This window comes from Sciurus vulgaris, assembly GCF_902686455.1.
Source record: "Sciurus vulgaris genome assembly, chromosome: 7".
NCBI classification, from domain to species: Eukaryota; Metazoa; Chordata; class Mammalia; order Rodentia; family Sciuridae; genus Sciurus; species Sciurus vulgaris.
The window spans coordinates 162201580-162217912 of record NC_136467.1 but is presented as its reverse complement, the minus strand read 5'-3'; the positions used below and the strand labels follow the sequence as shown (position 1 = coordinate 162217912).

At 36.3% G+C, this 16333-nt stretch overlaps 1 pseudogene across 1 annotated transcript; it reads left to right on the top strand.

The window, feature by feature from the left end:
• The first annotated feature begins 11481 nt into the window (after positions 1–11481).
• LOC306666332 (focal adhesion kinase 1-like) lies at positions 11482–14776 on the top strand (annotated as a pseudogene). The gene has a single exon. The product of its transcript is annotated as a focal adhesion kinase 1-like (transcript).
• Positions 14777–16333: the final 1557 nt, after the last annotated feature.

Sequence of the window (16333 nt, the reverse complement as noted above, 5' to 3'; positions counted from 1 at the left end):
GTACATGAATGCACCATTGTTTGAGACATAAATATTTATGATTATTATGTTTTGCTGATTTATGCTTCCCTTAAGTTGTATGAAATATCCTTCTTTATCCCTCTGACTAGCATTGACTTGAAGTCTACTTTATCTAATATGTGGATGTAAACCCCCTCTTTTTTACCAAGTCAGTGTGAATGGTATATTGTTTCCCATCCTTTTGCCTTCAGTCTGTGGGTGTCTTTTTCTAAGAGATGAATATCTTGAAGGCAGCATGTTGTTGGGTCCTTTTTTTAAAATCCAATCAGACAGTCTATATATTTTGATTGATGAGTTTATGCCATTAATATTCAGAGTTATTGTTGACATATGGTTTGTATTCACAGTCATTTTTGGCTTATCTTTTGTTTTTAACTTGATGTGGTTTTTCATTTGATTGGCTTTTCCTGTAGGGTAGTTCATTTCTTTGATGACTTACATTGTTATTTTTTATTTTTTTCTCATGGAATATTTTGCTGAGAATGTTTGGTAGTGCAGGCATTGTATTTGTAAATTCTTTTAACTTTTTGTAATATTGAAGAATTTTATTTTGTTGTAAAATTTGAAGGTAAGTTTCCTAAGAATAATATTATTCATTAGACTCCATTTTCTTTTGGAGCATGAAGTATGTTGTTCCAGGCCCTTCTATCCTTTATGGTCTAGGTTGAGAAATTTCCTGATATGCTTATTAGTTACCCCTTATATGTAATCTGATGCTCTTCTCTCACAGCCTTTAAAATTCTATCTTTATTTTGGATGTATCAAAATCAATTTTTGTTAGCATGAGAAAAGGGAGAAAAACCTCTAAGAAAACAGATAGATAAGAAGAAAATAGAGTCAGAAAAATAATAAAAATTGAAAATACTACTAATAAAAATTCTACAATAAAACTATACTACACTACTCAACTCTCCCAGTCTTCAGTAGCATAATAGATGAAAATATTTGATAATGAAGTGTCCCAGAATGTGAGTTGTTCAACTAAAGATAGCAACATCCAGGTCAAGAATTTTCCATGCTAGTAGGCAGAGGCAGCCCTATGTTTTGGTAGATGGAGATCCACAGCATGGTGCAGAGATTATATAGGGCATTGCACTGGATATATGAGGCCTGGGAATGGACTGTGCTGGAGATTCACATCGGCAGTGACTGGACCTGCAAATTTATATTTTGATGGGTAAAAATTATGTTTTCTGAGGTCTGGCGAGAGAGCTCAGCTTGTAGAGTGCTTGCCTAGCAATCACAAAGCCCTGAGTTTGATCCCCAGTACAGAAAAAAAAAAATTACATTTTCTGTTCAACATGGTAGGTGTAGGATACTATATTATTATTTTTATTTTACGTTGAGAATTGAGCCCAGTGGATTTTACAACTGGTCAATATCACTGCCATTTTTAATCCCTTTTTGTTTCTTTAGTTATTGTCTTCCTACATTGCTGAGGCTGGTCTTGTACAGGCACTCCTTCTGTCTCAGACTCCTGTGTCACTGGGTTTATGATTGTGTGCCATCAAGTCTGGCTAGGGTATTGTATTCTTAATAATTGTTCCTAGAATATATGTAAAGTTTACTAAAAATAAACTTGCCAATTTTGTGTAAAATATATGTTAATTTGTTAGATTTAGTCAATTTTATGCTTTAAAACATCATGATGTACATAAAAATGTTAGTGTAATCAAACGATAAGTAGCAAAATATATGAACATTAGAACGTGAGTCCTTTTTGTTGATCACTATGGTTTGACTTTCTTCATGTAGTACTGACGTGAGCTGTGAGACTTTTGTTGCCTCTCAAGCCTGTTTATTTGCTTTATCTTCTCTAGATGTATTTGTACATTTTCTCACTGTAAATCTTTGTTCATACTTCTTCTTAAGAATCTACATTTTTTGTAAACCCTGATGAATATCTTTGTAATGTCAACCAATATTTACCTGTTATCTGAGGTCTCTGTGGAGACAAAATCTAGTTTTCATAGATTTTCATCTAGTTGTTAAGAAAGTCATACATGTTTGCATGTTTCACACTTCCCTTTTGCTAGTGGGAGATGAAAAAGGGTTTGATAGGTTTTCCTTATTACACAATGTCCTACTCTAGAGTAGGAATGACTGTGCTGATAAAAGTGACACATTTTCCTTCCCTGTAAAATGTGATTTTCTCTAACATGCTCACCTGTGATTCTTTAAAATCTAAGAAGATTTTGGAAGTTCTCACATGTTAATTATTTCAGTACATTGCTCTAAAATTTATTTTTTTAATTTGTAATTTTTATTGGTTTTCAGTTGTCATTTGAATCCATTCTGATATAATACAAACATGTGATACATCTTTTTTCTAAATAGGACCCAGTTTTTGTAGGTGGCCAAGCTATTGGGATTCACTTAATTGTTTTCATATGTGCACTTAGGAAAGTTACTTTAGATTTTTTTCTACAAAATTTCCCATTCTTACCCTCCCCATACAGTCTTTCCTTTTTTCATGCATGTGCTGATGGTCCACAAGGTTGTTTCCATACCTCATTTATTATGAATTGTTTTACTGTAATCATTAGTGTGGATGTGTCCCTGTATTATGCTTATTTTAAATATTTTGGATACATACTGAGGTAGGATAAGTGGGTCAAATTGTAGTTTCATTCCTGGTTTTGAGGATTGTTATGTATCAGCAATTGAATCTAGGGCTGCTCAACCACTGAATAACATCTCCAGTTCTTTTTATGTTTTATTTAGAGACAGGGTCTCACTGACTTGCTTAGAGCCTCACTAAGTTGTTGAAGCTGGCATTTAACTCATGATTCTCCTGCCTCAACCTCCCAAGCCCATTCCCAGTTTTTGAGGAATTTTCATACTTCTTTCCAGAGGTATTGCATCAGTTTGCAGTCCTACAATGTATGGTGTCCCCTTTCCCCACATCCTCGCCAACATTTGTTCTCACATGTATTCTTGGTACTTGCCATTCTGACTGAAGTGTGGAATCTTAGTACAGATTTAATTTGCATTTCTCTAATTACTAGAGATGTTGAACACTTTTTTTTATATTTTATTGATCTTTCTTATTTCTTCCTTTTATTAGTGTCTGTTAAGTTCCTTTGTACATTTATTAATTAGGTTATTTACTTCTGTTTATCTATGGACTAATGAGAATTTTGGATTTGCTTTGCTACTCCCATTATGACATTCTTACCTTAGCAATAGCTTCATTTTTCTGCATTGTTTATTCACAAGGTATAGTAAGTAAAATAATTTATTCCTTTGATTTCTTTAAGTTATGTATTCTAATAAATTCCAAGAAGTTTCATCAGAGCAGGGAATAAAATATTCATTCCACAAGGTGATAAAACAAAGGTATGGAAACTATGGCATTGAAAATTTACACTTAAGAAAAGAATGGGAATGTGTGGGGGACAGAAAATATTGGAAATTTTGTCGTGATGAATATAATGAATATTTTATGACTATTCAATAAACATTTTATTACAAGTAGTTATCAAGAACATATAAAATCTCAGAAAAAATCTGAATTTATGCCAGTCAGATTTGAGGAGTGTTTTAGGTGTCTTGAAATTATACCACTGCTAAATTTTTGGTGATATATCTTTCCTCTGAAAGCAAATTTGGAAAGTTTAAAATGGAATCTATTACATGCTTAAGTTCATAGTAAGAAAAATTTGAAATATAGCATTAGTTAAGTTTTTATTCAAACACTTCTATAAACAAGAAATTTATTAATTAATAATATATTACTAAGTTTGACCAGATTGTTTTTACTTAATGAAAGTCTGTTTTTCTGTATTCAATAGTTCTTCTTTGTGCCTAAACATATTTTATTGATTGTAGAAAGATCTATACTTATCCATTATTAGTTAATCAAATATCAGGTGTAAATATTTGAGAAGAATTCCACATTTATAATAAATTTTCAAGATCTTTTAGTCAGATCTGTACTGTAAATAATTGAGTACATTTTTACTGGTGAAATATGTAAAAAATTCCATGAAACTCATAAATACTTAATCATTTTTACAAATCCTAGAAAATATCAGTGTGCTCATTTTACAAGGAAGTTTTACAAAGGTAATTAATGCAAAAAAGCATTTCATCAATGCTCAGAATTTATCATTCCAAGCATTCATATTCAAGGAAAGAATTGCAAGTATAAGAAATGTGGAAGAGTTTTAAATAAAATTTCAAGAATTATTCTGTGCAAGAAAATTCATGCAGAACAAATGATTTACAAATTTAAGAAATATGTTAAAGCATTTAAAAATTTCTCAATGCTCTATCACTATAGTGTTAAACACTACAGATGTGAAGATTGTGGCAAAGTTTTTAATCAGAGGTCAGCCCTTACGAAACACAAGAAGAGTCATTCTGGAAAGAAACACTACAAATCTACAGAATGTGGAAAAGAATTTATTGAAATTTTATACCTCACTCAACATCAGAAAATTCAAAGTTATGAGAGACCATACAAATATGGAATGTGGAAAAGATTTTAAATACATCTCAACATTTACTCAACACCAGAAGATTCATATTGGAGAGAAACCCTACAAATGTACAAATGTGGGAAAGAATTTATTCAATTTTTACAACTTACTCGACACCAGAAGATTCATATTAGATGAATTAGTGATGAGAGACCACATGAATGTAAGGAATGTGGCAAAGGCTTTAAGTACAGTAAAGTGCTTATTATACACCAGAAGATTCATAGTGATGAGAGGCCATATGAATGTAAGGAATGTGGCAAAGGCTTTAGGAATCCTTCAAACCTTGTTAAACACAAGAAGATTCACAGTGATGAGAGACCATACAAATGTAAGGAGTGTGGAAAAGATTTTAAATACATCTCAACATTTACTCGACACCAGAAGATTCATATTAGAGAGAAACCTTAAAAATGTACAGATTGTGGGAAAGCATTTATTTGAATTTCACACCTTACTCAACACCAGAGTGTTCATAGTTATGAGAGACCATATAAATGTAAGGAATGTGACAAAGGCTTTAAGCACAGTAGAGTCTTTATTATACACCAGAAAACTCATAGTGATGAGACCACATGAATGTAAGGAATGTGGCAAAGGATTTAAGGATTCTTCAACCCTTATTAAACACTAGGAGATTCACAGTGATAACAGACCATAGAAATATAAGGAATGTGGAAGAGATTTTAAATGCATGTCAGTCCTTACTCAACACCAGAAGATTCATACTGGAGAGAAACCCTACAAATGTACAGAATGTGGGAAAGCATTTAATCAAATTTCATACCTTACTAAGCACCAGAGTGTTCATAGTTATGAGAGACCATATAAATGTAAGGAATGTGAAAGGGTTTAAGTATGGTAAAGCCCTTATTCAACACCAGAAGATTCATAGAAATGAGAGACCATAAAAATGTAAAGAATATGGAAGAGATTTTAAATATATCTCAACTCTTACGGAACATCAGAAGATTCATACTGCACAGCAGCCCTACACTTGTAAAGAATGTGGTAAAGCATTTATTCAAATCTCAAAACTTACTGAGCACCAGAAGATTCACAGAGATGAGAGATCATACAAATGAAAGAAATGTGGCAAAGTTTTTAATCTCAACTCAACTCTTATTCAAAACCAGACTATTCATACTGGAGGGAATTCTTATAAATGTAAATAATGAAGAAAAGCATTTATTCAGATCTCACAGGTTTTTCAACACCAGAGAATTCTCAGTAATGAGAGACCATATGAATGTAAATAATGTGGCAAAGACTTTAATTATCATCCAACCTTTATTAAGTATCACAAGGTTTATAGTGAAAAAAGATAATACAAATATACTGAATGTAACAAACATTTTAAACTCAACCCTTATTCAATGCCAAATAATTTATATTGGAGACAATCAAATAAATACAAAGAATGAGACAAAGCTCTTAATAGGAGCTCATACCTCATTAAGCACCAGAGAATTTATACTTGAGAGAAATCCTAGAATGTCAAAATGCCTTTAAGTATTGTCCAACTCTTAGTGTATACCAAAGGACTCATAAAGTAGAGAAGCACTACAATTGTAAAAAATGTGGCAAAGCTTATAACTGAAGCCCAACTCTTACTCAGCAATAGAGGATTCATACTAGAGAGAGACCATACAAATCTAGAAATGTGATAAAGTCTCTCACAGTTGTTCACTCTTTACTACATTCTAGAGAATATATATGAAAGATCCTGCAAATAAAAAGAATGTGTCAAAGACTTTAGTAACTGCTCACACATTTTTAAATGCCAGAGAATTCAAGAAGTCACAAATTCTAATAATATAATTTGTCAAATTTTTATTCAAATATCAAACTCTCTTCAACATCAGACCATTCATATCAAATCCTCATGCTGGTAATAGATGCAGAAATCCCTTATCAAAAATATATACTTTTGATAACAGCCAAATACTTTTGATTACAAATATTCACAAATGAGAAAATTATGCAACAAAATTTACAGCACCTATTTCAATATGTATACCGATTACCAGTGAGAAATGTTATGAATATGTATAATGTGGCATTGCCTTTATATGTTGCTTAAAATATTCTGAACATAATAAGTTTATGTGATAGAAATAAAGATATCTTCATTTTTCAATATAGTACAGATAGTTCATTGCTGAAATGATATTGATTTATTATAAATCAAATTTACTATATATGTTCAGTCTTCAATGTTGGAGAAGATATAATTCTCCATCATTATAGGAGAGGAAAAAGTTTTATCATTAAGGATTTTTACTTTGTATTTTTTTGGAGATTTACAATGGAATTTGAAATGCTATATTTATATCACACATGGATTTTGTTATTAAAAATAAGTAAATATTTCTCCATTTTTAGCAGTCATGTATTTAATTATATTGAAATATGTTGATAACATAATGTAAAATGATACTATTTGGTAAATAGTATGTAGCAATTTCTAAGTCTTTTAGGCAGTGTAATGATCTTCAAGGAATTTAGAGATTATTCATTCCATAAATAATGTTTTCACTATTTCTTTTTTTAGTAATCACATGGAAATTAAGATAGTAATAGGAAAGATATGGAAATATGAGAGTAAATGCAGATTTCTTTTTATTCTAAATACTTAAAATTATATGATGCAATAGTTTTTCATGTGCCAACCCTTTGTGTCAACAACACATCCACACGTTGGTTTTGATTGAAATTGACGTGAATATCCAAATTTTACATATTGGCTAATTTTAGTAGTAAGAGAATCATGGAAGCATTAATTGCATGTGTGGGTAAGTCAGAGGGAGAGAAGAAATGTGTTTGCTTATACCTTATTTTAGAAGAAAGGCATTATTTAACTAAAACAGAATTTCAATATTGTTCATGTACTACAAGTAAACTAGAAAGTTTGAATATCTGAAAATATCTAGGTTAGGTAAAAAAATTCTTTTTTTCCAAAATATTGTGGTTCCTTCTTAAAAATCTCCCTGTCAATTCTGTCTTTTCTGCTTTTCTGTTATTCATGCAATACAATGTATGACTTTTTATTTAAGGTTTCTGAAATTTGCTACATGACCTGTTTAGTATTTTTTAAGAATAATTTTAATGACTTTTAGTGGCATTTAATTATGAGCTTGAAGTCATACTTTCTCACTGAGGATGTTGACATATATTATATTGCATTAACAATGCTCCAATATTTCTTACTGAATTGCAGAACACTATGTCATGTGAGGTTTATCATTTCAAGTTATGCCATATCAAAACTTTAGTGAATTCACTGGCCCTTTGATCAAGTGAAAACTGGGTAGGCTTCATACATCTGATGTTGTTTTGAGGTTTCTATGAAATAAAAATCACAAAAAGGTGGGTTTTAATACATTCTCTTAACAGATAGAAAAAATGCCTTTATGAGACAATTAGTTCATACCTCCATGCATCTGATTGTCCCTGATGCATCTGATTGTCCTCTGCCTGGAGGGCTTGGAGCAGGTGGTCAGTTGGCCCTACCTATCCCAGTATGACCTTGTAGGGGAGTGTCCTTTCCCTTGTCACTGGTCGAGAAGAGCAAGGGGGCTAAAGACCGCGACAGGTGAATCAGGACATCTTTCTCTTGTTGCAGGTTTGGAAGAACTATTTCAAAATTTTTCTCCATTTAAAATTATGTTTACCTAGAATTTAGCATATATAGCTTTTACAATATTGAGGTACATTCCTGGTACCCCAATTTTTCTAGTGTTTTGAGCAGAAAGGGGCATAATATTTTGTCAAATACTTTTTCTGCATTTATTCAGATTATCATATGATTCTTGTCATTAAGTCAATTTTTGTAGAGTAATACATTTCTTGATTTCCATATGAATTACATTTTCATCCCTGGGATGAACCCCAACTGATCACAGTGAGCTACCTTTGTAGTATAGGTTTTTATGTGATTTCCCAAAATTTTGTTGAGAATTCTTGCATCTCTGTTTATGAGGAATGTTGATCTGATGTTTTCTTTTCTTGAAGTGTCTTTGGATTTGATATCAAGGTTGCACTAGCTTCATAGAATGAGTTTGGAATGGTGCCCTCCTTTTCTATTTCATGGAATAATTTGAGACGTATTGGTATGTATTGGTATATTTTCTTCTTTGAAGGTCTTGTAGAACTCTGTTGAGAATGCATCTGGTACTGGATTTTACTTAGTTGGTAGACTAACCTTGGTTGTGGACTTAACATAGTATATTAAAATTTAAATAACTTGTGGAAGCAGTGTCTACAATAAATTTGGCCTCTTTTTCAGGTTTTGATTTTTGCATATTAAAGGTTTCATAGCTTTTTCTCCCTCCACACAATTTTTAAATTCTCCATGCAATTGATTTAGATGTTTTCATATTTATAAATCCTCCAGGAGAACAAAAAGACAACAGGTATACCTTCCTTCTCAAGAATGTGAGGAAAGAAATGTCAAGTTTATGTCTTCATTTTCTCAGCCCTGTGAATCATGGAATATAGTCCCACAATTTCAGTGTTGCTGGGGCATCCTTTACATTAAATGTTCCATTCAATTTTCTCAGGCAAATTCTGGAAGATGATTAGGTACTTGGCAGTGAGAACTGACATAAAGTCTCTTTAAGTTACTCTCTTGCTTGATCCAGAGTTCTGTGGGCCCATTGTCATTGCCAAATTGAATAGCAGGGTCAGGGCTCCAGTACAGGCATTCTCTTCCATCTCCTTAACAAATGCCTTACAATTTTTGGTCTATTGAATACTGAAAAAGTGATTGTAGCTTCTTTGTGTGTCATCGCATGAATAGGAAGAGTGATGGGATAAATGATTTAATCTTACACTGCAGTTTTAGCAAACTACATTTCTAATGAAAGGATTATTGAGAGTCCATCCTCTTGATATAATGCTTATGAAATGAATGCAGTGAGTTTATGGATAAATGCAGAGAAACAAAGGGATTCAACAAAGAACCCCTGGGAGGAAAGAACAGATATCCTGTCAGCAGGATGAATCACAGGTGATATTTAAGGTTGAAAAGTTGAATTTTATAAAATTTGGAGCTACAATTCCAGTTTTCATGATGTGATAATTCCTACACCAAGATGTGTGTGTTTTGTGAAAAATCAGAAGGCCACATTTCAGAAATAGGAGAATTGAAAACAGGAGAGTTTTGGTTCATAAACTCCTTGGTGACATTAGCTAGAACTTCAGGGTAAGGATGGTTTGTTGAAAAAAACAAAGTGGACTTTTTTTTTGGTGGGATACTGTTGAATGGACCCAGGGATGCTTTACAATTAGATATATTCCCAATTCCCAGTCCTTTTAATTTTATTTTTTATTTTGGGACAGTTTCACACTAGGTGTCTTAGAACTTCACTAAGTTGCTGAGGCTTGTCTTAAACTTGGCATCTTCCTGCCTCAGACATTCAAGTTACTATTGTGACATGAATGCCTAGTCAAAGTGAGCTTTAGACAAACAGCTTATCTGTTTTCTTGCCTTTCTACAGATTATAAAGTAACACACACATTTGTGTGAAATTGAAACTTTCAATTTCAAAAGAAATCAAATATTTCAAATATAAAATCTAGGCATTGGTAAAAGGCAAAATGAAATTCAACATGTCACAATCTTCTTGACACATTATTGTCACTAAAGAGTAAAAGGGAGTGTCTGCCATGAACAAGTTTAAAAGAACTTAAAGTCCTCAGTTTGAATTGATATTGGTTGGAAGTTGTTGAAATATTTCTTAACTTAGAAAACTAAATGCTTATTCATTCATACACTGAAGGACACCTGAGGACTGAGAAGACCCCCAAACTCCTGAGTCTCCTTCAAAAAATCTGCCTGTGTTTCTCAGTCTTCTATCATTCTGCTCATGATGCATGAATTCAGACATGTGAGAAGCAGCATTAGAAATATCTCAAGTATCATATACTTGGTACCATTTCTTTTCTTTTAAAATCATGTATTCCTGAAGGTTGTACTTAATTTACCTCAATTAACATTCAAGTCTAAACTTTCTAATCATTCAGTGACTAAATAGAAAGTGTACTTGGAAAATATTTTTATCAAGATTACTATCAATTCTAATCATCATTAATCAAGATATGGGTGATAAGAACAGCAAAAAATGCTTTAGAAAATAAAGTATTTCTTGGGAAAGATAAAATAAGTTTCCAATAGATTATTGTAAACTGCCCTTCTTTGCTACAGAATTTTCAGTAAAATTACACTAAAAGACTTTGTTGTATTTGTAGATCCATCAGTAAATTTCACCTAACCAAAATATATCTTGGTCTTTAAAAAGTCACTACTTATGCAAAAATTGTTTCAATTTTTTTGTTAATTCTCAGTGATTTTGCATGAGTAAAGAATAAAGCTAAGAGATCAGTTGGAAGAACTGATTGTAAAAATTTTTATGAATTAAGGGGCAATGATTTTTACATAGGACGATATATACTGTAGACACATGTACAGTCCTATGGTTGTCAATAATAGCATCAATCTTCCTAGCCATAAAAATAAATTTTTATTGTATTGCAGATTTATGTTTCTTCTAGTATTTTCCTTTCTCCTTTTATCTCTTTTTTTTTTTAAGTTTAATGAATCTGTATCAAAAATTACTCTTTTGGAAAACTCTTACTTTAAATTCTATGTCCTTTCTCAGAGATATGCATTAGTAAAGAAGAACTCTAAAGCTAAGTGATGGGCACAGCGGGCTCAGCAGGCACAGAGCACACGCAGGCCACAATGACTCAGCACGGCCCGAGGCACGAGCCCGCAGCCCGCCAAACCACCATGCACCAGGCATGTGCGTGGGAGGGAGCGCGGTCACCCCACCGCAGCCTTGCGCTCAGCCTTGACCTCGCCGTGGCTGCTTGCCCTGGACTGCCATGGAAGGAGAAAGGAGGCAATAGCAGTGTTTCCAGATCATCTTTGGACATCCTCGAAGAGCTTTGCTGCCTTCTGAGCTAATATGACCGATACCTAGCATCCAGCAAAATAATGGCAGCTGCTTACCTTGACTCCAACTTGAAACACACACCACACTCAAGTGCTAAGACCCACCTGGGTCCTGGCATGGAACGTTCCTCTGGTGCCATGGAGAGAGTATTGAAGGTCTTTCATTATTTTGAAAGCAATAGTGAGCCAGACACCTGGGCCAGTATTATCAGGCACAGAGATGCTACTTATGTCTGGGGCATCATCCAGAAGATAGTGGACAGACACAGAGTGAAGCGCATGGCTTGCTACTGGTTCTGCCTCAGCCATCTGCGGTCGGAGGAGGTTCACTGTCTCCATGTGGTCATAGGTGTCTCCAGCGTGAGGGAGAAGTATGAGCTTGCCCACCTGCCAGAGGAGTGGAAATATGAATTGAGGATTCGCTATTTGCCAAAAGGATTTCTGAACCAGTTCACTGAAGACAAGCCAATTCTGAATTTCTTCTACCAACAGGTGAAGAGTGACTACATGCTAGAGATAGCCGACCAAGTGGACCAGGAAATTGCTTTGAAGTTGGGTTGTCTAGAAATATGGCGATCATACTGGGAGATGTGTGGCAATGCACTGGAAAAGAAGTCTAACTATGAAGTGTTAGAAAAAGATGTTGGTTTAAAAAGATTTTTTCCTAAGAGTTTACTGGATTCTGTCCAGGCCAGAACTTTAAGAAAACTGATCCAACAAACATTTAGACAATTTGCCAACCTTAACAGAGAAGAAAGTATTCTGAACTTCTTTGAGATCCTCTCTCCAGTGCACAGATTTGATAAAGAATGCTTCGAGTGTGCCCTTGGGTCAAGCTGGATTATTTCAGTGTAACTGGCAATTGGCCCGGAAGAAGGGATCAGTTACCTAACAGACAAGGGCTGCAATCCTACACATCTGGCCAACTTCAACCAAGTGCAGACCATTCAGTATTCCAACAGTGAAGACAAAGACTGAAAAGGAATGCTGCAGCTCAAAATCGCAGGTGCCCCAGAGCCTCTGATGATGACAGCCCCATCCCTGAGCATCACGGAGAACATGGTGGACCTGAGAGATGGGTACTGCTGGCTGTTGAGTGGAGCCATGCAGTCCTTCATCATCAGATCTCAGAGAGAAGGTGAACAAGCTTTGCCATCAATACCCAAGTTGGCCAACAGTGAGAAGCAAGGCATGCGGACACATGCAGTCTCTGTGTCAGAGACAGACAATTACACCGAGATAATCGATGAAGAAGATACTTACACCATGCCCTTGACCAGGGACTATGAGATTCAAAGAGAAAGGATAGAACTGGGACGCTGTATTGGAGAAGGCCAGTTTGGAGAGGTACATCAAGGCATATACATGAATTCAGAGAATCCAGTTTTGGTGGTTGCAATTAAAACATGTAAAAACTACTTTAAACAGCGTCAGAGAGAAATTACTTCAAGAAGCTTTAACAATGCATCAGTTTGACCATCCTCACATCATGAAGTTGATTGGTGTCATCACAGAAAACGCCATGTGGATAATCATGGAGCTGTGTGCTCTGGGAGAGCTGAGGTCATTTTTGCAAGTAAGGAAACACAGCTTGGATCTGGCATCTCTGATCGTGTATGCTTATCAGCTCATTACCGCACTGGCATATCTGGAGAGCAAAAGATTTGTACACAGGGACATTGCTGCTCAGAATGTCCTGATATCCTCAAATGATTGTGTAAAATTAGGAAACATTGGATTATCCTGGTACATGGAAGATAATACTTACTATGAAGCTTCCAAAGGAAAATTTTCTATTAAATGGATGGCTCCAGAGTCAATCAGTTTTTCGACATTTTACCTCAGCTAGTGATGTGTGGATGTTTGGTGTATGTATGTGGGAGATACTGATGCATGATGTGAAGCCTTTTCAAGGAGTGAAGAACAATGATGTGATTGGTTGAATTGAACATGGAGAAAGATTACCAATGCCTTCATATTGTCCTCCTACCCTCTACAGCCTTATGATGAAATGCTGGACCTACGACCCCAGCAGGTGGTTCAGGTTTACTGAACTTAAAGAGCAGCTAAGCATGATCCTGGAGGAGAAGGCTCAGCAGGAAGAATGGATGAGGATGGAGTCCAGAAGACAGGCTACCATGTCTTGGGACTCTGGAGGGTCTGACGAAGTGCCACCCTAGCTGAGCAGACTTGGTTATCCCAGTCCACGCTCCAGCAAAGGATTTTACTCCAGCCCACAACACATGGTGCAGGGCAACCATTATCAAGTCTCTGGCTACCTGGCCCACATGGACTCACAACCATGGCTGGCAGCATCTACCCCGGCCCACCATCTCTCATGGACCAGTCAGAATCATTGAATCACAGGCCCCAGGAGATACCCATGTGGCAGCCCAATGTGGAGGACTCAGTGGCATTGGACCTGAGGGGAATGGGGAGGTGTTGCCTGCATACCTGATGGAAGAGTGGGTGATCCGACAGCAGCAGGAAATGGAGGAAGATCAGTGCTGGCTGGAGAAAGAGGAGAGGTTTATGAAACCTGATGTGAGACTCTCTTGAGGCAGTATCAACAGGGAGGAGGGGAGTTGTCAGGGTCCGAAGGGAAACCAACACATCTATCAGCCTGTGGGCAAACCAGATCCTGCAGCTCCACCAAAGAAAACCTCGCCCCAGAGCCCCTGGCCACCTGGGCAGTCTCACCAGCCTCAGCAGCCCTGGGGACAGCTACAATGAGGGTGTCAAGCCATGGAGGCTTCAACCCCAGGAAATCAGCCCCCCTCCCACTGCCAACCTGGACCGGTCCAATGACAAGGTGTATGAGAATGTGACAGGCCTGGTGAAAGCTGTCATCGAGATGTCCAGTAAAATCCAGCCAGGCCTAACTGAGGAGTACATCCCTATGGTGAAAGAAGTTGACTTGGCCCTGCGGACACTGTTGGCTACTGTGGAAAAGATTATTCCTGTCCTCCCCACCAGCACACACCAAGAGATCGAGATGGCAGAGAAGCTGCTCAACTCCAACCTGGGAGAGCTCATCAGCAAGATGCGACTGGCCCAGCAGTGTGCCATGACCAGCTTGCAGCAGGAGTACAAGAAGCAGATGTTGACTGCTGCCCACACCCTCCTGGTAGATGCCAAGAACCTGCTGGATGCCATTGACCAGGCACAACTGAAGCTGCTGGGGCAGGTGAGGCCACACTGAGCCTCCCCTGGAAGCTGCTCACCAGCCTTCCACCAGCAACCAGAGCAGCCGTGTCCTCTGGCACCAGCCAGCACAGCAGCTTGAGCCCAGCAGCAATTGGTTGAAAACCTCTCACATAAGTTTAACCACATCTTGACTTGGGTTAATTTTTGTCCCTTTTTTTTTTTTTTAAATCATGACGTTCAGAAAAGTCTGGGGTCCAAAATGTGGCATTTTTAAAGAATGAAAATTATACATTAAGAAGCTTTTAAGAATATGAGGCCGGGTACAGTGGTGCACACCTTCAATCCCAACAGCTTGGGAGACCCAGACAAGAAGTCTGTAAATTCAAGGCCAGTCTCAGCAACTCAGCAAGGCCCTGTGTCAAAATGAAGTTAAGGCAGGAATGTGAAGAGCAGCCCGCGTTCCTGTTGGGGTGTTCCAGTGGAAACGGCCTGGGGGCTACTTTTACTCCTGACCCTCTTTCACTGAATATAGGAAGGATAGAATGTGAGAATGTGATGAAGAATCCCAGGATGCCGAGGATTCCTTTCTTGCATAGTGTTATTATCCAGACTGGGGTTTTGCTAGAACACCCTTCTGTTGCAATATGCTAATCCCATTTACAAAGAAATAATATAAAAGCTATATTTTGAAGACTTGAGTCATTTCAGGAAAACCTATGTACACCCTTCTGTCTCCCACCTTTCATGTCACATGAACATTGAAGCACTGCATTGGAGCCAAGAGCTGCATCTTCTCACCAGGGTAAGGTGCCTGTTGGTTGTTGTGTGATTTCTCTTGGAAGCAGAAACGTTTTGTACCAGAACACTTCCAGATTGCAGAAAGGAGTCCAGAACCACTGTTTTCCATTTTTATATGATTTATAAGGAAAGATTAAAGCCATGTTGGCCCCTATAGCCACAGGTGCTGGCTGACCCTCATCGTGTCTATTTTCCCCATGGAGAACTAAGCGGGACACAGGTGTTTGGTTCTCTAGATGTCCAGCTATTGCACCATTATCCTCTTAGATAATTCTGAAGAACACAGCCTCCCTGTTGTTTGTCAGGGGATATGAATTATTCTCAGGAAGAATATAATGAACTGTGCAGTTACTTTGACCTATTAAAAAGGTGTTGCCATAAAAAAATAAATAAATAAAGGTAAGTGATGAACTACATGAAACAGTTCCAGAAATATGACAGGTATCAAGGAAAAGTGTTTTCCAACCACAGGAGATAATGACTGACAACAGATAAATGTGCCCGGGCTATGTACACTATTATCACTATACAAATATCAGTCATGAAAATTTCATATTTTATATGATAATTAATTGCAAATTATTCTACTCATCTCCTGTGTTTGTTCATTCCTAGGATATTCTCTTTAATTTTGTAAAGTATATTAATTTGTAATACAAATTGTTAAATCACACCACATTTTACTTTTTTGGTATTACTTTTGCTCTTTTATTGATTAAATAAATTTAATATGACTTTAGGATAAATTTTGTCATACTTCCAAAAGCATGGAATAAAATTTGTTCCAGTTCAATTCTGAGCACTTCTTGTTCTCTTCTCTCATAACTCTATCAATCTCTCTGCAATTATAGTTTTTCAAACATTAGCTTCTTATTGTTGAGATCCCCATATATGGATTTAGGAAAGTTCCTAAGTTCTCCTAAGT